Raw genomic sequence first — 23,633 nt, forward strand, 5'->3', positions numbered from 1 at the left:
CCGAGTTGGGCTCTGTGCTCAGTGTGAAGTCTGCTTGACACTCTCTTCCACTGTCCCTCCACACTACTCTCTCAACAAAATAAATGTTAACAAAAAATAAGAAATGTATATTTAGCTTCGTCTCTGGTTCCTGAGACAGAGCTCTGAAAACCTTCATGATTTTCCAAGTGTTAGTGGTGAGAGGAACATCTTGTGTTGTTCACATCAAGTCTATTTCAAATGACTTTTATTTATTTACTTATTTATTTATTTATTATGACTTGACTTTTATGTCAGTGAGGTGACTCTTGGTGGGCCTGTACATCAGATCGCTTCTGGATGGGGGCTGGTCACCAGAGGAGCCAACCATGTGATTGGAGGGTTGGAACTTTCAGCCTGAACCTCTGACCGTGACCTCTAGGGAGTGTGGCTGGAGACCGACTAAATCACCAAGGACCAATGATTCAATCAATCATGCCAATGGCCAATGGTCAACGATTTAATCAATCATGCATAAAAGAATCTCCATATATACCTCAATTCTTCATAGAGGTTCTGGGTTGGTGGACACATCCGACTGTTGGAACAATGGTCTGCCCCAAATCCAACACTCACTCTATCTACTTTTCCATCTGTTCATTTGCACCCTTTGTAATATCCTTTCTAATAAATGGGTGATAACTAAAGTGTTTCCCTGGGTTCTCTGAGTCATTGCAATGAATCATTAAATCCCAGGAGGGAGTTGTGGAAATCCCAATTTGTAGCATGTTGGACAGAATTGTGGGCACCCTGGCATCTGAAGTGGGAGCAGTCTTGTAGGACTGAGCCCTTGACGTGTGGGGTCTGCACAAACTCTGGGTAGATAGTGTCAGGAATGGGTTACATTGCAGGGCAGCCAGTTGGTTGGCGTCTGCAGAGAACTGCAGCCTTGCTTGGTGTGGAAAACCCGCATGCTGTCCCATCACACGTAGTTTTGCTTATACAGTATGCACGCATCTGGTACAGCACCTTGATCCTTTATTCACTGGTTTCATTTTGTTTGTTTAAAAAATATTTATTTATTTGAGAGAGAGAGACAGAATGAGAGACAGCATGAGCGGGAGCACAGAGGGCAGAGGGAGAGGGAGAGGGAGAAGTAGACTTCCCGCTGAGAAGAAAGCCGGGTGCAGGGCTCAATCCCAGGACCCTGAGATCATGACCTGAGCCAAAGGCAGATGCTTAACATACCGAACTACCGAGGCGCCCCTTCACCAGTTTTGTTTCCAGGTTCCTCTCCACCGTGATTCCTAACTTTAAATATAAAAGGCAACCAATCGAGCAACTAATTTCTCACACGAGGCTCCATGAAATAGGAACTATATTAGCCAATCTTTATTTTAAATATTTATTTATTTATTTATCTATTTATTTATTTATTTGTTTATGAGAGAGAGAGAGAGAGAGAGAGAATAGGGGCAGGAGAGGCAGAGGTCGTGGGGAATCTCAAGGTGACTCCACGCTGAGCACAGAACCAGTGCAGGCTCAACCTACAACACTGAGATTATGACCTGAGCTGAAGCCAAGAGATGGACATTTAACCAACCTCACCACCTAGGCATGCCTAGCAAATCATTTATTTTTTTTAATTTTTAAAAATTACTTTTATTCACATTCAATTAACATATAGCATCATAGCAAATCACGTATTAAGCAACGTCTGTGTGGTGGGCAATGCCATAAAGGATGCGAGATAAGCATGATGAACACATTCTGTTCCTTCCTGAAGCTCCGAGTCGAGTAGCCTGGAAGACACTGGTCCGTAAACAAAGAAACATGGAATTATGGCCATGAGGAAAGGTAAGAGGTGCTGAGTGAGAATGGAGAGCACTTCCTGCTCATCGCTGATCTGAAGAAGGAGCGTGAGTAGGAGGTCAACAGCCTTCTCACCACTTGCTGAAGGCACTAGCGCTTGTCAGTGAAGATGCAAGAAGCACTGGGCATACAGAAGTAGCAGCCCTGGGAGCCTGAATAATGGGTGAAAGAGAACACCCGGTGTGGACGGGTAGCACGGATGGAGATGCAGAGATCCAAAAACCAGAGAAAACCAGGAGACACTTGCCTTTGAAGACAAGGGAGGAGGATGCTCCCAGTTCCAGAGAGTGGACAGGAGCATGAATTATTGACCAACAAGTCAAAAAGACCAGAGATTTTCTATGGGGTTTACCAATGTACAGCTCAAGAGGCCTTGCACAAATCTACTCAAGTGGAGTCATGAGTAGCAGAAAAAAATGGAATAAGGCAAATGAATACAGGAGATCCTTAAGAGAAGGGTCTATATTCTTATCTCCACGGTGCCAGGAAGAGAGTGGGCGTGCGGAAGTATTTGTTAACTGGACGTATAAGCCGAGAGATGTGTTGTTTTGTGTTTTACTTGACGCCTGGTACTTAAGGTATTGGCTGGCCAGATCCCCTCTTCTGTTCTAGTCTTTCTTTCTCTGCAAGAATAAGGCTGGCCACACACTGGACTCCAGTGCTCTGGGCCAGCCAGAGATGTCTGTCTGCCTGGAACTTACCCAGATCCTGCAGATCCTAAAGTTCATGCCTCATGGCATATGCATGAGGGAGATGAAACGATCCTCTCTCACCCAACAAGAGTGACTTTTGGGTGGGTCCAAAGAATTTCAGGTGAGGTCCCAATATGGCTGGAAAAGATACATCATGCTCTCAGCCTCATTAAATCGTTAATCATGACCCCCTCAGAAAGTTAAAAAAGTGCACCAGAAATGGTCCCATATTTAAAAGCAACGGCTCCGAGAGCATATTTTTAATACATGGCATATGGAGTCACCATCTGCCAGCTACGCCCGAGAGTAACGATTGGTGGTAGGAAAGAAACTGACATTAGAAAATGATTAAGTATTACAAGGTTAGTCCAAATTACACATATGTCCACATGCGTCCCAAAAGAACTCCCAATTATGAAGAACCTACAGGCTTTCTATTTCCGCCTCCCCCCCTCCAAATCCATTCATCATTGAGTAATCTAAGACAAGCCATAGACGGTTTAGTCCAACTATGTTTAATCCCATGAGAGATATGGTTAGGAGTTAGAGGAATAGGAAAAAAAAACATTTTTAGACATGGACATATAGGATTTTGTAATGGAAATGATTTGTAAAGTGAACAGATTCCATGATCCTGGAGCTCATTCACATCTCTGAACATGAACACATCGAATGTCACCATGGTTAAGCACTGTCAGAAGGAACGTGTTTTTTGGAGGCTCGTTATCATACTCCCAGAAGAACAGGAGTTGTTGAAGGCTTTCGTGGTTCTGGTAGAAGCCACATCACAAAGATGGGGTTAGGGAAGAAAGGACATCGCTCGTGACCCTGTCATCCCAAAGTGATGAGCCCATGGCACAGCTCCCTAAACACATCTCTGACCTCATCCCCAGAAGATGTGACTATTGTACCTTCTTAATTTTTTTTTTGAACTTTTCAAGTGTGAGGGAGTTAAGGATCTGGGGATGGGGCAGTGATCCTGGGTTATCTGGGAGCACAGAGGTGCTTAGAGAAGGAAAGTGGGAATTCGGGGTTCTTAGGAAATCTGAGAAGACTCTGGAGTGAGGTGAGGAGGAGGAGGTGGTCAACCAAGGGATGGAGGCAATCTCAGGAGCTGAAATAGGCAAGGGATAGGTCCTGCTCTGAAGCCCCCAGAAGGGACACAACCTTGTCAAAACCCAGATTTTTTAGACGTGGACCTCCAGGACAGTACGAGAACGAGTCTGCATTTGTTGTATGGCACTAATGTTGTTAATTGGCTACATATCGGTATTGAGAATTTGATTTTCAACGCAGTTAAATGGAAATGAATATCAATTAATATTAATATATATTTTTAAATATTTTATTTATTTATTCATGATAGAAAGCGAGACACACGCAGAGGGAGAAGCAGGCTCCATGCAGGGAGCCCGATGTGGGACTCGATCCTGAGACTCTAGGATCACACCCTGGGCTCAAGGCAGGCGCCAAACTGCTGAGCCACCCAGGGATCCCAATTAATATTAATATATTAATATCAATAGCATTTTAGAATGTTTCATAGATACATAAATTTATGTCTTATGCTAATTTCAAATATACCGTTATCATTTATAAGTTCACTAGGCATTTCTATTTGCATATGTTTATAGATGTTTGAATGTATATATGTGTGTGTGCATATGTGTGTATATATATATTCATTTCTATTTATGAATATCTGAGATATAAAATTAAGCGATAATATTATCGGCGTACTCTTTGAAACCTTTTTATAGGAATTAAAATCTATGCAGGAAAGCACGCAAATAAAATCGTGTTGTTTAAGGAATGATCACAAAGTGAACGCCCCCGTGTGCTACCAATTAAGTTAAGAAATGGGGCATTTTAGGCATGCTCAAGACATGGCCATTCTCACCAAAGACTGCCTTTCCCTCTGCGTAATGTCTAACTTCTACCACCAAGGCTCTGGCCTAGTACAGTTGACATTTATATAAGTAAATCGGAAGTTTTGTGCCTGGCTTATTGCATCATTACTACACTCGTGTGATGGAAGCCGACTGTGCCATGTGCACATGACCCGTTGACTTCTGTGCTGTAGAGAATTCAACGCATCTGCACATTCACACTCTCATTGACATGTGGGCTGGGTACGGTGTTCTGGGTATTGTGGTGATGCTATAAAGACACATACACCACCGCTGACCCCGCAGGCCCCAGTGGTTCCTGAGGTATAGACGCAGGAGTGCAATGGATGGACCATCGGCTTATGCAAATTTAGTTTGGGTGGTACTGCTCATAGAAATTTATACTCTCCACGAAATGTGTAAGAATTACAGTTATTTCATGTCCAAATCCATACTAAGAACTGGGTGTCGGGATCCCTGGGTGGCGCAGCGGTTTGGCACCTGCCTTTGACCCAGGGCGCGATCCTGGAGACCCAGGATCGAATCCCACGTCAGGCTCCCGGTGCATGGAGCCTGTTTCTCCCTCTGCCTGTGTCTCTGCCTCTCTCTCTCTCTGTGACTATCATAAATAAATAAAAATTTAAAAAAAAAAAAAAAAAGAACTGGGTGTCTTCTTTCAACGTGCTTTGGTTGAGTGTATAATGATATTCCATCATGGCTTTAATCCATCACTTTACCGCTTCATTCACTAACTCTTTAACAACAGTAATTATATCTACTGTAATAAAATATGATATGAGCATGTAATTTAGTCATAAAATATGTATAGCATAGAAACCTTTAAAATATAGTGTGTGACTAGTTTGTATTGTTAATATATTTGTTTATAAAACAGGTTGCATCTTTACATTTTCTGCACGACAGTCTTGGGTTATGTGAGTTGCAGCTATGTTCTATTTTTATCTGTTAATTTTTAAAAAAATAATTATTTTAGAGAGAGAATGGGGGTGAGGAGCAGAGGAAGAGGGAGAAGCTGACTCCATATTGAGTGGGGAGCCCAACATGCGGCTCGATCCCAGGACCTTGAGATCATGACTTCAGTCAAAGTCAAGAGTCCGATGCTTAGCCCATTGAGCCACCCAGGTGCCCCATTGTGTGTTAATTTTTTAAAATTATCTTTCTTTAATTGTGGTAAAATATGCATAAAATAAAAATTAGCCATTGTAAGCATTTTTTAAGAGTACTGTGCACTGGAACTCAGCATATTCACGTTGTTCCCACCCATCCATCATCCATCTCTAGGACTTTGTCATCTTCCCAAACTGAAACTCTGTCTCCATCAAACACTAACCACCATCTCCATCCCCAGCCTTTGGTGCCCACCATCTACTTCTTGTCTCTATGGCTGGGATTCCTCTAAGGAACTCATATATGTGAAATCATACGTATAGTATCTGTTCTTTTGTAACTGGATTATTTCACTTAGCCTAATGCTTTTGAGCCTCATCCACGTTTTAACACGTGTCAAAATTTCCTTCCTTTTGAAGGCTGAAGAGCGTCCCACCACATTTTGTGCATCCACCACATCTGTCAATGGACACTGCCTTGCTTCCGTAGAGACTTCTCTAAAGAAGAGATAGGAATAGCCAACCAGTAGTCCACAAAGGATGCTCCCCACCACCAGTCACTAGGAAAATGCATGTCCAAGTCACTCGGGGATGCCACTTCACACCCCTTAGGATGGCTATTATCTAAAAGAAAAAGATATATAGTGAAAAGCCAGATGATAACAAAGTGTTGGTGAAGATGTGAAGGACCTGGAAATGTTGTGCACAGTTGTTGGGCCCATGAAGTGACATAGCTGCGGCGGGAAAACAGCATGGAGGTTCCTCAAAACATCAAGTGTAGAGCTACCATCTACTCCAGCAATTCCACTTCTAGGTCCTTACCCAGGGGAACAGAAAGCACGTTCACAGCCGCCGCCGCTAACTAATCCTGTTCTGTGTGGTTCGTTCGTAGCTATGTCCTGTGCGCGTGCTCACAGTTTGAGAACAGTTACGCTTTTTTCAGTTAACTCACATATTTTATCATTACAAAACCCCCTTATTGCAATTTTTTTTCAACAAGTCTGCTTGATAGACACTGATATGGCTGCACCAACGTTGGCAATATTTTTTATTCTTTTGCTCTAAGCAGTTTGTATTTTAAGAATGCCCCTAGGAAGAGGCGTAGATTATGCTGGAGACATCATGGCTGCGTAACAAATGATCCCGGATGTTCTGTGGCAATGAGCTCAAATAGGGTGCAGCACGCTAGGGTATTGGGACTTCAGTTGGGAAGCCATGGGATGAGGGTATGTGTGTGTGTGCGTCCAGATACTTGGGAGGGTTAATCATTCACATGTCTGGGTCCAGGGCTGTGATGACCTACATATAGGGAGCTGCTACATGTGACCTCTCCATGTGGCATGCTTGCCCCACAGCATGGGCGTTTATGCTTTTGTATGAGCTTCATGGTCTTTTAGGACTCAGCCACACAGGGCGTGTAGTGTCCCCTCTACCCTGAAAACTCTGTCTGGGGGCAGAAGGCGGAGGGGGGGGAATCTGATTCGATCTCTTACTTATTTATATATTGTTTTCCAGGGGCATGTGGGTGACTTAGTCAGTTAAGCATCCAACTCTTTTTTTTTTTTTTTTTATCCAACTCTTGATTCAGGCTCAGGTCATGATCTCAGAGTCATGAGATCGGGGGCAGAAGCAGCGGCAGAATCTGATTCGATCTCTTATTTATATATTAATATCCAGGGGCGTGTGGGTAACTTAGTCGGTTAAGCATCCAACTCTTGATTTCGGCTCAGGTCATGATCTCAGAGTCATGAGATCAAGCTCCGTGTAGGACTCTGTGCCTGCTTGAGATTCTCTCTCTCTCTCCCTCTTCCTCTTCCCCTCACCCTGCTCCTGAACTCTCAATAAATAAATAAAATCTTAAAAAAGCATTATCTTTACACCCAACACGGGGCTTAAACTCACATCTCCAAGATCAAGAGTCACACACTCCACTTAGAGAGCCATCCAGGCGTCCCCCAATTCTATCTCTTGATTAAGGGGTGAGACAGCCAGATTGTATAGGACAGTGTGACATGTGACACGTTGTTGAGAGCATCCGTGGAAAATGCAATTTTCCAGAGTCTGACGTCTGTCCTCTTTAACGTGAAGCACTGAATCCATTTGTTTTCTATTTAATTATCGATATACTGATTTCAAATCTGTCATGGCATTCCCTGTGTCTTGTCAATCTGCCCCATTCCCTTGTGACTTCACGTCTTTGGGACAATTAAGTCGTTGTCCACTAATGCATATTTCCATTTTCACCTGCATTTTTTTAAGAGTCAATATTTTTAGAGCGGTTTTAGGTTCACAGCAAAAGTGAACGGGAGGTACAGAGATTTCCCATATACGTTCTGTCCACCCCGACCCCACGTGCACAGCCTTCTCATTATCAACGTCCCCACCAGAGTGGGACACTTGCTACAGCTGGTGAACCCACACTGAGCCATCATCATCACGCAGAGTTTGATGCACGCATATCTACCTCTACAGTAGGGTTTGCTCTCGGCTTTGTGCATCCCATGGGTTTGGACAAATGTACAGTGGGGTCCCCATCCTTATGGTATGTTGCAGAGAATTTTCACTGCCCTGTAAATCCCTTGTGCTCTCCCTATGCATCCCTCCCTCCAGCTAATCTCTAGCAACTGTCAATCTCTTTACTGTCTTCATGCCTTTTCCTTTCCAGAATGTCCTAGAGTTGGGATCCTATAGGATGCTGCCATTTTGATTACTAAGATGCATTCGAGTTTCTGTCATGCTTTCTTATGGACGGACAGGTCATTTCTACTTAGTGATCAGTACTATTCCCAACAATTAACACTTATTTACTGGCTTATTTTTCCCTGATATCACTTGACAGTTATGCCTTCTTGATTTTTAAATGATTCTTGTAGTGTTTGTCCTACAAATTGTATTGGTGATATGTTACTTCTCTCTGAAACATATAAGGATTTGGGGGCACACTAATGAAATAAGTTTGTTTACACTCATTTTTGTATATTTTGTATTTTTGTCAATTGTGTCTGTAGTTTAAGGCCAAAAAGTCATTAATATTTTATTATTTAAATATTAATAAACACCTCTATCTATCTATTTATATCCATCCACCATCCATCATATCTATCCACCCATCCATCCACCACCCATTCTATCTATCTATCTATCTATCTATCTATCTATCTATCATCTATCTATCCATCAATCCACCATCCATCGTATCTATCCATCCACCCATCCACCATCCATCCTACCTCTGCATGCATACACCATACATTCTATCTATCCATCCTTCCACTATCACATCTATCCATCCATCATATCTATCTTTTTTTTAAAGGTTTTATTTATTTATTCATGAGAGACACAGAGAGAGAGGGAGAGACAGAGACACAGGAAGAGGGAGAAGCAGGCTCCATGCAGGGAGCTTGATGCAGGACTCGATCCCGGGTCTCCAGGATCAGGCTCTGGGCTGAAGGTGGCGCTAAACCTCTGAGCCACACGGGCTGCCTGCACCTGTCATATCTATCTATCTATCTATCTATCTATCTATCTATCTATCCATCGTATCTGTGTATCCATCCATCCTATCTATCTAGTATCCATTATATTTATCTATCCATCCATTCAGTAATCTATCCATCATATCTATCATCCACTATTCATCATATCTACCATCTATCTACCATCTATCTATTATCTATCTATCTATCTATCTATCTATCTATCTATCATCTATCTATCTATCAATCAATCATCTCTCTATCTATCATCTATCATCTATCTATCATCTCAATACTTCACCCACCTAGATGATTTATTTTATCTGTCAACTTCACTGGGATAGGAGATGCTCAGATATTTGGTAAAACAGGAGTCTCATGTATGTCCACAAGGGCTTTTCTGGATGACATTAACATCTGAATCAATACACCGAGAGAAGCAGATTGTCCTCCCCACTGTGGGTGGGCCTCATGAAATCTGTTGAAGGTCTCAACAGTATACAAGACTGGGTAACAATTTTCTCTATCTAACTGGGTTCCAGCTGGGACATCGGTGTTCTCTGGCCTTTGGACTCAGAATCATACTGAACTCATTTTCCATTGGCTGACGTGATTCTCAGCCTTTGGATGATGGATGGGACTATTCTATTAGGTCTCCTGGGTCTCCAGCTGGCTGATTAGAGATCTTGGGGCTTGTTAGCCTCCTAGCCACACGAACCAATTCTTCATAATAACTAAATATTTGTATTACGTGTACATCTAACACATCCTTTTTGGTTCTGTTCCTCTACAGAACCAAGCCAGTACAACTGGATTGTTCATCTTTGAAATAGTGTGAAGGGGCAAGTCTACAGGGCACCCTGTAGACACAGATATAGATACAGATGTGCATACACATAGAGATAGATCCACTGGTTCTGTTTATCTAAAAATCCTGGACTAATTCATGCACCATTTATTTATTTCTACCCATCTAGGGCACAACGATGGCCGGCATTTTGTTCAGATCATTTTGTTCAGTGTCTTCAAAAACGAATGGAATCACCCCTAGGGCAGGTGCCTGATAAGTACCTGAAAGACCATAAAGTCCCTAGCGTACTTTAGATTATCTGTATGCTATCCCTACCACTTTGGAATGTAAAGTCGTTCATTTTATAATTTAAAAAATGCACTGTGCCAGTGGTCACAGTTGTAAGTAAGAAGAGGGCTTAAAATTTCTCAAAAATCAACCTAGGTGTTCTTGAAATACGAGCTTTCTTACATCACTAAATGTTCACAGAAGGTGTACACAGTGTGTAAGGAACAGTGTGAAACCAAGTTTAAATTAGAGTATAGAAGTTGAATGATATAAATCACATATTAATACACGATAGCAGACAGGCAATGAATCACAACTACAAAGGACTCTGATTGATTCACAGATTTTTGTATTGCTTAAAGAAAGGTATAACTTTCTTTCAAGGCAAATAGATATTTTCTCCCCAGTCTCTGCCACCCCCATTCCAGGCAAACAAAGAGAAATCCGGTGGGCTGCAAAGACATTTCACACATCATCAGAACTTTCCACTAAACGTGTTAACCATTTCTATTTCCAGGTCGATGAGACGACTAACGGTTTCTGTAGCATTTTCTCTTTGAACATAAAGTAGCGTTTTCCAATTTACGGAAGCTGAGATGGGGATTCTCAGACACTCCTGTGAAGAGCAATGTTGGAATTTGTATCAAAAAACCTGTTGTCTTGCTCGTCTGTTTAACCAAGGAATTCCAATTCATTCATTCTGTCGTGTTCACATTGGGATATGTAGTAACAGAGACAAAAAGAATAGTCGTATATATAAATCAACGTGACTCATAAACACGTAACTATGTCCACAGGATATGAGGTGAATTCACAAGTGTGTTCGTAAGAGTGTCTTTGATGGATGCCAGATGGACGACTCTTAGGATGTATGACAATTTCTCACTTCTCTGCTTGAAGCGTCTGCTCAACCTCCATCCTGACCTGCGTCTCTCCCGTTGGTTTTCCAATTCCTGTTTTCATCCCTCTTACGAAAGCCTATAAAGTTTTATGAGTTTCAAGTGTACACAACACAACGATTCGGTATCTGTGTGTGTTGCAGAATGATCACCAAGTCTAGCTAACGTCTTTCACCGCGTGAAACCGAGTTGCCGTGTTCTTCTTACACGATGTTTAAGATCTACTCTCCTGGCAGCTTCCAAATACGCGATGCAGTATTAAAATAGCTTTATCGATAAATGCATAAGAATAAAGTAGAATAGGTAACTTGTTAAATTCATCATACACTTTTTTTGGTAAACTACATTAATTAAAACGTGTATCAGGAAGACGTCTTGCATTGTTGATGTGATATAATAGCCTGGGTGGGGAAAAGAAAAGGTGCCTACGTTTCTGTTAAGTTTCACTACTTAGGACAAGGGTCAGAATTTTTTATTTTTGAGCTCCTGAAAAGGTTGTCTTCTCCTTCTCCTTCTCCTTCTCCTTCTCCTTCTCTTCTCCTTCTCCTTCTCGTCTTCTCCTTCTCCTTCTCCTTCTCGTCTTCTCCTTCTCCTTCTTCTTCTCTTTCTCCTCCTCCTCCTCCTCCTCCTTTTGACCAGCACACTGCCTGGTACATACTGCCAGATAGGCATTATTTTTTTTTAAATAGGCGATTTATAATCGAAATGTTTTTTTTTTTTCCTCTAAAGGATCAGATACCAATTTTTGACGGGGTGTGGGGGAATAGATGGTCTCTCCTGAAATGACACTACTCGATTTGACTATCGTCATCACAAAACAAGGATAGACATTAATAAATGAAAGGGGATGAGCATGTTGCCATGCGATTTTATTTACAAAGACAGTTGGGAGGATGGTTTTGGCCGACAAGACAATGTAGCATGCCAACCTCTGGGTTAGAATTTTTCCCTTATCCTTAGTGTTTTTTTTTTTCCTTGAGTGACTTTAATTTCTGAAAACAATGTCTACCTGTGACTATTATCTTCAAATAAAGTACAATAAAGAAAACAAGTAAAAAAAAAAAGAAAACACGCCTGTCTCCACAAATTCAACAAAAATGAATATGATATCGACATCTATTCCATATATATTAAATCTACATATAATGTATATCATTAAAAGTACTGTATTTCATCATTGTTATCATCCAAATCACCTGCACACTTAGGCTCTTTAGAACACTTTCAAACCTTTTAAGTGTGTTCTGTACCTTTAGATTTTATATGTGACTTGGGTCGATCTCAGCCTCCTCACAGTCAAAATACATACACTTTCCTTTTGATAAGGCCATGGAAACATTCTTTAGAATCTAGCGTTCCAAAAAGCTGTCATTCAGGATGTAACTCAGAGGGGTACCATGGACAGTCCCGAAAAATAGATGAGCATTGTCACCAACTCAAGCCAGGATGAAGCCCGAAGCATAGCGAACAAAGGGAGGCAATGAAGTCATGTGAGAAGTTGAGAATCGTGTGCTTTTATTTCTAGATTGTTAGGCGATGAAAAAATATTCGAGGGAGGTCTGCACGTACATTCAGAGAAAGAGCTGAGAGTTTTCCAGGAGCATCAGCTGCTTCAGAGACTAAGTTACTGCATTCAAAGGGACATGGTTACTGAATATATAACACCCCAGTTTACGACATTTGGTGACCATCACACATGCTGGTAGGCTTTTGAGAGATGGACATTCCAATTCACTAGGTGTGTGGTGGGCTTTGGGATTTATGCGGCTCAATTACCTAGGATGGGAAACTCTGTTATAGACACCCAGCTAACACCAGGCTCCCTTGTGTTTATAATCAGACACATTCCCCCTGCGTGAGTTCAAGGATTGAGTGCTTTGGTTTCATTTGCTAGATGGAACCATAGTCTCTGTTTCTGTGTCAGCAGATCTAAAGAAGGCAAGCATCATTCACGTGTTTTGCAACTGCCAGAGTTTGAGGGTTCCTCTATAAGTGACTGGGATACGCATGCAACGGGATGCACTTATTGAAAATATCCCTGCAAGGGGGCACCTGGGTGGCTCAGTCAGTGAAGCATCTGCCTTTGGCTCAAATCATGATCCCAGGGTGTTGGGATCAAGCCTCATATCGGGCTCCCTGCTCAGTGGGGAGTCTGCTTCTCCCTGCCGCCCTCCTCCCTCTCCTGCTCCCTCATTCTCTCCCTCAAATAAATATAAAATATCCCTGCAAGATTTGCATGGTGAAGTAACTAGACCACACACAGGCTGATGTTAAATAGGCCCCAGATATGCTAACACAACTAGGCCACACATGTTCATTTTGGGGTTTTGCTGTTTGACAAACGTGAGGTTGTGCCTACTAATCACACCCTGCCTTGTATCTTGTGACTTTCATTTCCAAAGCAATAGATTCTCAGGAGTTATTTGCCTCAATGACTTTGTTGCTGATGTAATACATAAAGCCACGAAGAACACAGTCCTACCAAACACAAGCGCTCGGGGTAAGCTGATGTACACTGGGAGTGTCCAGAATTATGGGTAATAATGTCTCAGGGTGACACATGGTTAGATCATTAATATGGGATGATTCAATAGGGAACTTGGCACCTATTCAGACGTCCCTCCATGCAAGGCTGCATTGTGCGTACGATCCTCTTTGGTTTTAAAACAGCGTTTACGGTTTTCCATCAGTGGTTTATCAGAAGTTCTATTGAGGCATCAAAACACAGATATGGAGCTCTTCATAAACCATGATTCCTAAAAGCTATTAAGAGGCCAGAAATATAACCCTGTTATTGGCAATAGGTTTCACTGTAGACACAAACCGTTATCAGCCAATTGCCCCCATCCGTGCTCAACAACAGCCTGATACTGCAAAATGTTTTGCTCTCCACTCTGATCTGATGACCACAAAAAGGGACAAACCTTTCAGGTGCTACTGAAAGGACCTCTGGGCACTCCAAGGATCCAAATTGCAAAAGAAACACAGTGGGGGTCAAGCTATGAACAGAATGCGGCAAACAGAAAGGAATGTTCAATTATGTGTCTATGAAGGAAACGATGCCAGTATTAAAAGAAATGTGGAATTCATAAAAATATCACTGCATTTAAAAATGAGATAGGTTCACTATTTTTCTAAATTTTACAGCCAGCCCCAAGTTAGCACGTTTGTACCTCAAAAATATAGCTCAGTTTAAAAGGTTTACAGGTAGACAGATGATGCCTGATAAGATGAATATTTATTGCAATTATGGGATTCTGATCACATGCTAATTATACACATAATATATCTTACTGTATTTTATATATCACTTATACTATAGTCATGTCATTGCTTTCTTTAAATTCTTTTTTTTTAATTTTTATTTATTTATGATAGTCACACACAGAGAGAGAGAGAGAGAGAGGCAGAGACATAGGCAGAGGGAGAAGCAGGCTCCATGCACCGGGAGCCCGACGCGGGACTCGATCCCGGGTCTCCAGGATTGTGCCCTGGGCCAAAGGCAGGCGCTAAACCGCTGCGCCACCCAGGGATCCCATGTCATTGCTTTCTAAATAGAGTTTGTGTATTTATTTTATATAGATGATTATGGAATCTTTTTGTGGAAAAGCCTTTAATTTTTTTTTTGAAGATTTTATTTATTTATTCATGAGAGACACATACAGAGACTCAGAGACACAGGCAGAGGGAGGAGCAGGCTCCTTGTGCGAGCCCGATGTGGGACTCGATCTCAGGACCCCAGGATCATTCAACCACTGAGCCACTTAGGTATTCCTAATTTTCTTTTTAAAAAATATTTTAGGGGCACCTGTGTGGCTCAGTCAGTTAAGCATCTACCTTTGGCTCAGGTCATGATCTTGGGATCCTGGGATGAAGGCCCATATCCCTCTCCCTCCGATTGCTGCTCCCTCTACTTGTGCTCTCTCTCTGTCAAATAAATAGGCACATTTTTTTTCAAGAAAGAAGATTTTTTGTTTAAGTAACCTCTACACCCAATGTGGGGCTCAAACTCACAACCCCAAGATCAAGAGTTGCATGCTTCAGTGATTGAACCACCCAGGCATTCCGAAAAGCCTTTGATGAACTCAAACTCTGATAGCCATGGAAGTCTCAATAAATTTGATTAAAAGTGTTTTGTCATAGTCTTTTTTTTTTTAAAGGATTTTATTTATTTATTCATGAGAGACACAGAAAGAGAGGCAGAGACACAGGCAGAGGGAGAAGCAGGGTCCCTGCAGGGAGACCAACATGGGACTCGATCCTGGGTCTCCAGGATCATGCTCTGGGCTGAAGGCAGCACTAAACCACTGAGCTACCTGGGCTGCCCTATCATAGTCTTTATAGCAAAAGGTACATAAAGCAGGAGAGGGATACTCTGGGGAAATTTCTGTAAAGCACATCACAAAAGGCTAATTTCCAAATCTACGAAAATCTGCTAAAAATATGAATGTACATATAAAAACCTGGAGATGTCATCTAAAAGAAGGACAATGAAAATTAATCCAGAGTTGATAAAGGAGTGACACATACATTATTATTATTCATATAAAATATGCACCATCCATTAATAAAAAAGAGACATGAGAATTAAAAGCACACTATGGTCATTTTTTTTTACCTATCAGTTTCGGTTGAACTGTGAAATGTGACTTATGCTTCTATTCACAAGTCTGAAATGTTCTCACCCTTTTCCAGAGGGATCTCAACCCGCTACCATTGAATTTGTATTTAAAGTGGGATTTGTAAATATCTCCAAGTCTTACAAATGCATCTACAATTGACCAAGAAGTTCCACTGCTAGGAATTTATCCTGTATACACATCTATACTTCCATGAAAAATATGCATAAGGTGATTTACTGTTGCGTTTTTTTATGTGGAATTGGATGCTTACAACATCATTCCTCATATGTAAGGAGGAAATCTAGACTGCCAGACACACACACACACACACACACACACACACACACACCCTCCATATTTATGAATTGGTCTATGTACCATTACAACAAGATGGTCAAGATACATTAAATACAGCAAATTTTAAAACACTGGAAAAATACATCAAAGAAGGGAAAGGATGCCAAGACATCTTTCGTGCAGAGAGATGAGGAACGTGAACACTTGTGTGTGTAGTTGCTAATGCTCGCACAGTGGAATTTGGGGGTTGGTAAGGCAGCAATATAAATGTTGCTCCGTGGTGTGTGTTGAGTCGGGGGTCCCAGGGGAGCCTGAGTAAAGGGAACAAAGTCAGTAAAAAGTTGCAGGATCAGTAACCGCAAGAGGTGGGAACCAGAAGGGGCACAGAGGAGTCATGCATGGTGCAGGGCCCCAAGAAGAGCTCTGGGGATAGATGACACAAGGCCATGTGCTCCCCAATCCTCCTCCAACATCCATTGGCCAAACCCCATTCTGACTGGGTTCTCAGGAAGCCCTCTGGGCTGGTGCAGGGGGTCAGGCTCTGGCAGCAAACCACAGGGTGCAGAAGGACGAAGTGTGTGACTCAAGGGCCAAGCACAAGTGGGGGCCAGGAGGCAGCGGTGTGGTGAAGAGTCAGAGTTTACACCACCCGCCACTTCACTATGTCCTCAGGTAGGGAAGCATGTCTGTTTTCTCCACTCAAAAATCATTCACGACGCCCCGAATCATGCTTTCTTGTTATACTGATTACACGATCACCATTCTTCCGGCCAGTGTGTGCAATGAGCATTCTCAAAGGCCAGCAATACGTTCGTGGGAGCAATTCTCCTCTGAAAACCAAACTGACATGTTAACAGGGTGGGCGGCCAATGCTGCCTCCAAACAGATGGGCGATCTTGTCGACATGGAAGGCTGCCGTCGAGTCAGCCCACTGGAAACCGCCTATGCTTTCTCCAATTTGCCGTATTCTTTTCCATAGAGTCTTACCCAATAGGCAATATCAAAACTATTATTCCGTTTGCCAGCAGCAAAAGTAGCATTTGTGTGTATATAGAGATGTATTTCAGAGATTACTCTTCATTTGATATTTTGATTAGATATGCAAGGAGCAATTATTAACCCCCTACTACATACCCAACTGTCTTGAGGGCTAGAACCACAAAATTGAATCATTTTTAAATTAGTTTCAGAGGTAGGATTCAGCGATTCGTCATTCTTCTATAACACCCAGTGCTCAATCCATCACGTGCCCATCACCCAGTTATCCCATCCTTCCATCCCCTCCCCTCCAGCAACCCTTAGTTTGTGTCCTATGATTAAGAGTCTCCTATGGTTTGTCTCCCTCTCAATTTTCAGGTTATTTCATAAAATTACATTTATATATGATTATTTACAGCCAATACCATGGCTGCTATGCCTCTCATGCTTTTCCATTAAGCTCCTAACAGGCAGGCCCCAGTATTAATGACTCCCTTGAACATGAATAAATCTTTTGAAGAATGCTTGGATTCGGGCAGGACTGTATTTTGCTGCATCGAACCTAACGCTGAAACTTTCCTAGTAAGTAAATACTAGAGAAAATTTTCTTGAAGGTAAAAAATACTACTTTTTGTCACCTTGATCTTATTCACACGGTTAAAATGTGTATATGAACATACATTAGGCATTTAAAACACAGGCACTTAATAATTTATAAAAAGGGCTTAGAATAAATGATCAATTTCCAACATTTATCCTTGCTCAGTACATGTTTAAGTCCGTGCCACAGGAGATGATCTGCCCAGTTCAGAGCCTGGAATACGTATTGAGACGTTAGGCTCCATTCAGGCAAAAGCAGTGTAGAACACAATTTGGGGTGATATTACAGAGAATGGCAACTTGATGAGTAACAAAGGTGAGCAAGATAAATGTCTGTGCTCTGCCACAAATACTGGCATGCGCCAGTCACAAAAATGTGCAAAAGCCTGATCAAAAATACCTTTCTCCCTCCGCACTTCGAGTGGATGCTACTATAAATACATAACTCTACAAAATGGGCTCATTTATGATGTAGAGCACCAAATCAATTTTTCCCAGTGTTTTATTTCCCTTTGTGAGAATCCCCCAAATTATTCAATTTTGAGAGTTGGCTAGGTCTAAATGTTCCCACATAATACACAATTGCATCTACAAAAATTGCCTTTCCCTCTTTTATGGGCATGCCTTGAAAATTAGAAATATTGAATTTCACCTGCGATATTTATATGGAATTGTTCGAAGGGAAAAATAAAACAATTCTTCACAAAGATGATGCTATGTTTCCTTAGACACATTTATTTGAACACAATGGGCTAGAGTTCTACAGTTATGCCGTATTTTTAAAAAATCAAATAAATGTAACTCAATCAGGTATAGGTTTTTAAACAGTTATAAAAAGACAAAGTAGAGAAGCCTACACGCTAATGCATTATAGACAGGCAAAATGTATTTATGATAAATCATGTCATGAATTCATCTATTTTTCCAGCATGAATGAAAACTTTTCTAAGCTGTTCAACCACCAAAAAGTAGGAAAAACCCAGTGGTTTAGTTCCAGAGTTTGTTGTTGTTGTTGGTTTTTTCCTCCCCAAGTAATTATAGTCTTTTTGTCTTACAGAATATGTGTACTTCGAGTTCATTCATTTGTTCCTTCTCTATTTTCTTTTTGAAGATTTTATTTGAGGGGCACCTGGGTGGCTCAGTGGTTGAGTGTCCGCCTTCAGCTCAGGTCATGATCTTGGGGTCCTGGGATTGAGTCCTGCATCAGGCTGGGGAGCCTGCTTCTCCTTCTGCCTGTGTCTCTGCCTTTCTCTCTGTGTCTCTCATGACTAAATTAAATCTTTTTTAAAAAGCTCTTATTTGAGAGAATGAGAGAGAAACAGTTTCCATTGAGCGCAGCGTCCAACCCGGCTGATCCCAGGGCCCCGAGATCATGACCTGAGCCGAAGTCAGATGCTTACCCCAGTGAGTCAACCACGTGCCCTCTGATGTTTTTGTCTGAAAATCTGAAGTCTCTGCTTTTTGCTTTGAAGTTATACTTTGATTGGAATTTGATAAATTAACACAATATGGAGATTTTCCTTCTATAGTTTTGTTCCTATCATCAGCTGTGGCAGCGCTGCTACTTGACATCACTGTGTCCATGACATCGCTGTATCCATGCTTTTCTTCCCCACAAATCTTTGAGGTGCTCAGAATGATGGATGTCCACAGCTGTGTAGATTTTTCTCTCCCGATGCTTTTGTGGCTAGAGGTAGCTCTGGTTTGCAGTGTTAGAAAATTCTATGTGGGCTCAAGTCAGCTGGGTGGGTTTCCAGAATTAAACCACTCTCCTAACAGAAGGATCCTTTAGATATAGGAGTCTTACCCTTTTTCTTCTTGCCTGTAGTGACAACACTGCATATTTACACATGGCACCGTTCTTGGAACTCTAAGTCGGAAGTCCCATCCCTCCTGTTGGGATGATGAAGAAGAACACTGCAAGATCGTGGGTGCAGAATGACTTTTTCTGAGCACTGTGTCCTCCATACTCATGAACTTACTATTTTTTCAGAAAAATAAAGTGCTGTCTGATTAAATCACTGATAAAGATATCCTTCAAATACAGCTGAAAGCGAAAGTAAAGGTTACAAGAACAGCTATAGTATCATTATTTATTTTGCATGTGGCACGCTTTTTACTGGCTTCTTGATTTACAAATTCTGGTCCGTATCTAAGCATGACAACTGATAGATCTCAATTTATTTAGATGTTGTTTCATGTTGTTCCTTAACCTTTGTTTTACATGGAGTTCTTGTTTATTTTTTATTTTATTTTTTTGTTTATTTTTTTTGTTTATTTTTTATTACATGTGTTTTTACAGATTTATCTCCATTGGGATTAGAATTTTTGAGCAAATGACAGTCACATTTGGTGTCTGGTGTAAATCAGTCCTATTCATATATGTGCACTGATCTTTTACTGAGAATACTTTTAAAATTATTCTGTTGTTTTATTTTTTTTAATATATCTGTGTAGAAAACTACTTACTTGGTAACATCTGCCAATATTAGCTGTTCCTCTCACTTCCTTTGCAGTTTCTGTGCTGGTAAGAATTCCAATTCCTTGATGAATAGAATTGTCACAAAGGGCATATTGTCTTATTGGTCTATAAGGAATAATCCTATTATTTCACCATTGAAATAAAACTTTCCCATAATAATATCTTAGTAGGAGTACATCTAATGTAACAGGGTATGTGTCCACTAAAAATGTGTTTGTTGTTTAGGTGGAATTTCAATTTTATCTGAAAAAATTGTTCAGGAAAAACCACAGAGTCCACATTGATAAATGTTTATAAGTGCATAAAAGTTGTAAGTAATTTCTTCATATTAATATTCAGGCTTTTCAGCCGTCCTGTAAGATCAGAGCAGTTCCTAGATTACAACAGTTGGTAGAATACATATCTTCTTGATTTTCCTGATTTTTGTCAGCTACATATGTCTCTGAAAAAGGCAAGTTAAAATCTCTCACAAAAATGGTTCAATTGCCAGTTTCTGATTCGATATATAGATATATGTATTTCCGGTATGGGTTTTGACATTGTAAGATAGGATGGGCAAATTCAGAACTGCTCTCTTCCCATCAAACTGTTTTGTTAAACTTGGTTTTATTTTATTTTTTATTTATTTATTTATTTATTTATTTATTTATTTATTTATTTATTTTTTAACTTTGTTTTAAATCATATTTTGCCCCCTGTGTTATCCCAATAACACAGCCCTTGTTACACATTTAACGTTCTTTTTATTTTGATGTCTCAATAAATATTGTTTTTCTTGATCCAAGTATATACTAACTCCCTTTCTGCTATTTGAAGATTCCTTAAATCATCAGAAAGAAAAGCATCTATTAAATGCTGTATAAAGTCTTTAGTAAGCGGGATGAGCACTGGGTGTTATTCTATATATTGGTGAATTGAACACCAATAAAAAATAAATTTATACAAAAATAAAGTCTTTAGTAAGAATTAAAAAAAAATGTGTGTGTGTGTGTGTTTGGATGTTGCTTGCCAATGTGTACCTTGGCATTTTTATTCCAAGTGTCATGCAAATGCACACAACAGTTTGGGGAAGCCACTTACATCCACCGTATGTCTCATTTTCTTTCTGAATTGACGCTCCTTTAAACTCTGACCAGCTCGATTTCCATTTTAGGAAGAGAAACCCCCCAGAGACGGGCTGACTTCATCCAGTCATAATTAGAAAAACAGCACACGCCAGGTATTTCAAATAGAGGACTTAATAATGGGGTTTGGTTGTACGAATAGAATCAGGAATGCTGCAGGAACTGCAGAGAAAACTAAAGGGCGTGGGGGAAATGCAGGAAGCGTGTAATGTGTGCATGTCAGGAAGCTGCCATCAACCCCAGGACAGCTCCAAGCTCTACACTTGCTCCATGAAGATCTGATGACTTAGAAACTGCCAGCAAGGTCCTAGAGCATCAGCAGGAATATCACGATGGCTGTTGCCGAATCTATAGTTCCCAGCATAGACTCACACACTAGCTACCACAAGAGACTGCCAGCATCGTGACCACGGTGTCCTCCTTTGACAAATGTCTTCTTCCTAATATCTCTGCCTTCGAGACAGAAGTTACCGGGATGACAGTTTGCAAGGGGTCTGGGAAGAGCCGTTTGCAGATTCCAGCCTGGGTGACTTTCGAAAGTCTCGTGTAGACATAGAGGGGCGACCAGATCTCCAAATAACACTCATTCAACCTCTGTGAGGCACAATATGAATTGTTGTAGACACACTTTAGGAGAAAACATACAGGACGAGGAATCAGGCTATTTCTACCCTTGGATGACCCTTTGCTCTTACACAGAAAATAATCGCTCTCCCCTGATCTAAACTGGTTCAGGGAAATACCCAATTTTCTTTCTTTTTCCTGTTGAATTAGAGTGGACACACAGCGTTCGGTTGGCTTCAGGTGTACAACATAGTGATTCGGTAAGTCTACAAATTATGCTGTGTTCACCACACAACACGACGACAGTACCGTTGACTAGATTCCCTGTGCTGTGTGTGCCTTTCCTTCCCATGAAATATTCATCGCATAACTGGAAGCCTGTATCTCCCACTGGCCTTTGCTCATTTTGCTTATCCTCCTCACCCCCTCCCTCCTCGCAACCATCAGTTTGTTCTTTGTATCTATGGGTCTGTTTCTGCTATTTGCTTATTCTTTCGTATGGTTTCTTAAATTCCATATACAAGTGGAATCATACGGTATTTGTCTTTGCCTGTCTGACTTACCTCACTTAGCATAACACCCTCTGGGTTCATCCATGTGGCCACAAAAGCAAGAGCTCATGCTTTTCTATGGCTGAGTATATTCCTTTATGATGTCCCATTCCATTCCATCACCGCATTCCATCGTGATGTACCACATATTCTTTATCCTTCCGTCCATCAATGGACACTTGGGCTGTTTCCACATCTTGGCTATTGTAAACAAAGCAATATAGAGGTGTGTGTATCTTTTTGAATTAGTGGTTTCATTTTCTTTGGGAAATCTGCATTTTCTTATTCATGGTTGACAGACTCCTGGAATATTCCCCTAAAATTGCCTATGACCTTTATTATATCCTCCGGGTATAAGACAGTAGTAATGATTTTGCACCGAAGAGCTAGCAATTTCCAAGAAACACATTGGTCCAAAGTTCAGCAACAGTCTTTGCAACCATAGCACACACTCTTTTGCTTTTATTTGTCATGCTCCATGTCTGATCTCTCGGTTTCCGGCTTTAAGCATAAAGAAGCGGACAAATTGTAAAGGCATAGCGAGGAGTGATGAGTTTCCATTATTCCTCCTGGGTACTCAAGTAATATAATTACTGTACGCTGGAGTGGAGGGACATTTTATCACATTAGGAGTCTTGCTTATAACTGTAGTTATGTTTGAGTTGTATTTACTCACGGGACTTTAATGAGTGACCATCTCTGAATTTCAGACGTGATTCTGTACAATACGCTTGACCACACTGCAAAACTTTTTAGTAATACAACCTGAATTCAGTTATATCTTCATATTAATAAGTTTACAATTTATATTCTGATTAAAAAATAATAGAACAGAAGAACAAATTTATATTCCTAATTGGAAAGGTCATTGCGTATTTCAGCACAGATGGAATTGTAATTATTTTTGAAATTATTACAACAACTAATTTTCTCTTCAGAAATGTAATTATTATTTTTTTAATCCAAAATAGCATATTGGAGTCATTGTCATATGGCTTATAGTTTTCCTTGTTAACGATGGCTTTGACTTGATCCTAAGAATCTTGGAGGCTGGGATGTTTCTGATATGCATTTATGTTATGCCAATACAAACTTAATTTAGTTTCTGACTTATACAACTGTGTTATCATTTTATATATTTACCAGGCACTACAGCACCAGTTAAAGTCTATTATATATATTTCTTTTAATTTTTTTAAATTTTATTTATGATAGTCACAGAGTAAGAGTGAGAGGCAGAGACACAGGCAGAGGGAGAAGCAGGTTCCATGCACCGGGAGCCCGATGTGGGATTCGATCCCGGGTCTCCAGGATCGCGCCCTGGGCCAAAGGCAGGCGCCAAACCGCTGCGCCACCCAGGGATCCCAAAGTCTATTATATATTATTATAATCTTCATATATATATATTTTTACAAATATAT

The sequence above is a fragment of the Vulpes vulpes genome, chromosome X (assembly GCF_048418805.1).
Source record: "Vulpes vulpes isolate BD-2025 chromosome X, VulVul3, whole genome shotgun sequence".
Lineage (NCBI taxonomy): Eukaryota > Metazoa > Chordata > Mammalia > Carnivora > Canidae > Vulpes > Vulpes vulpes.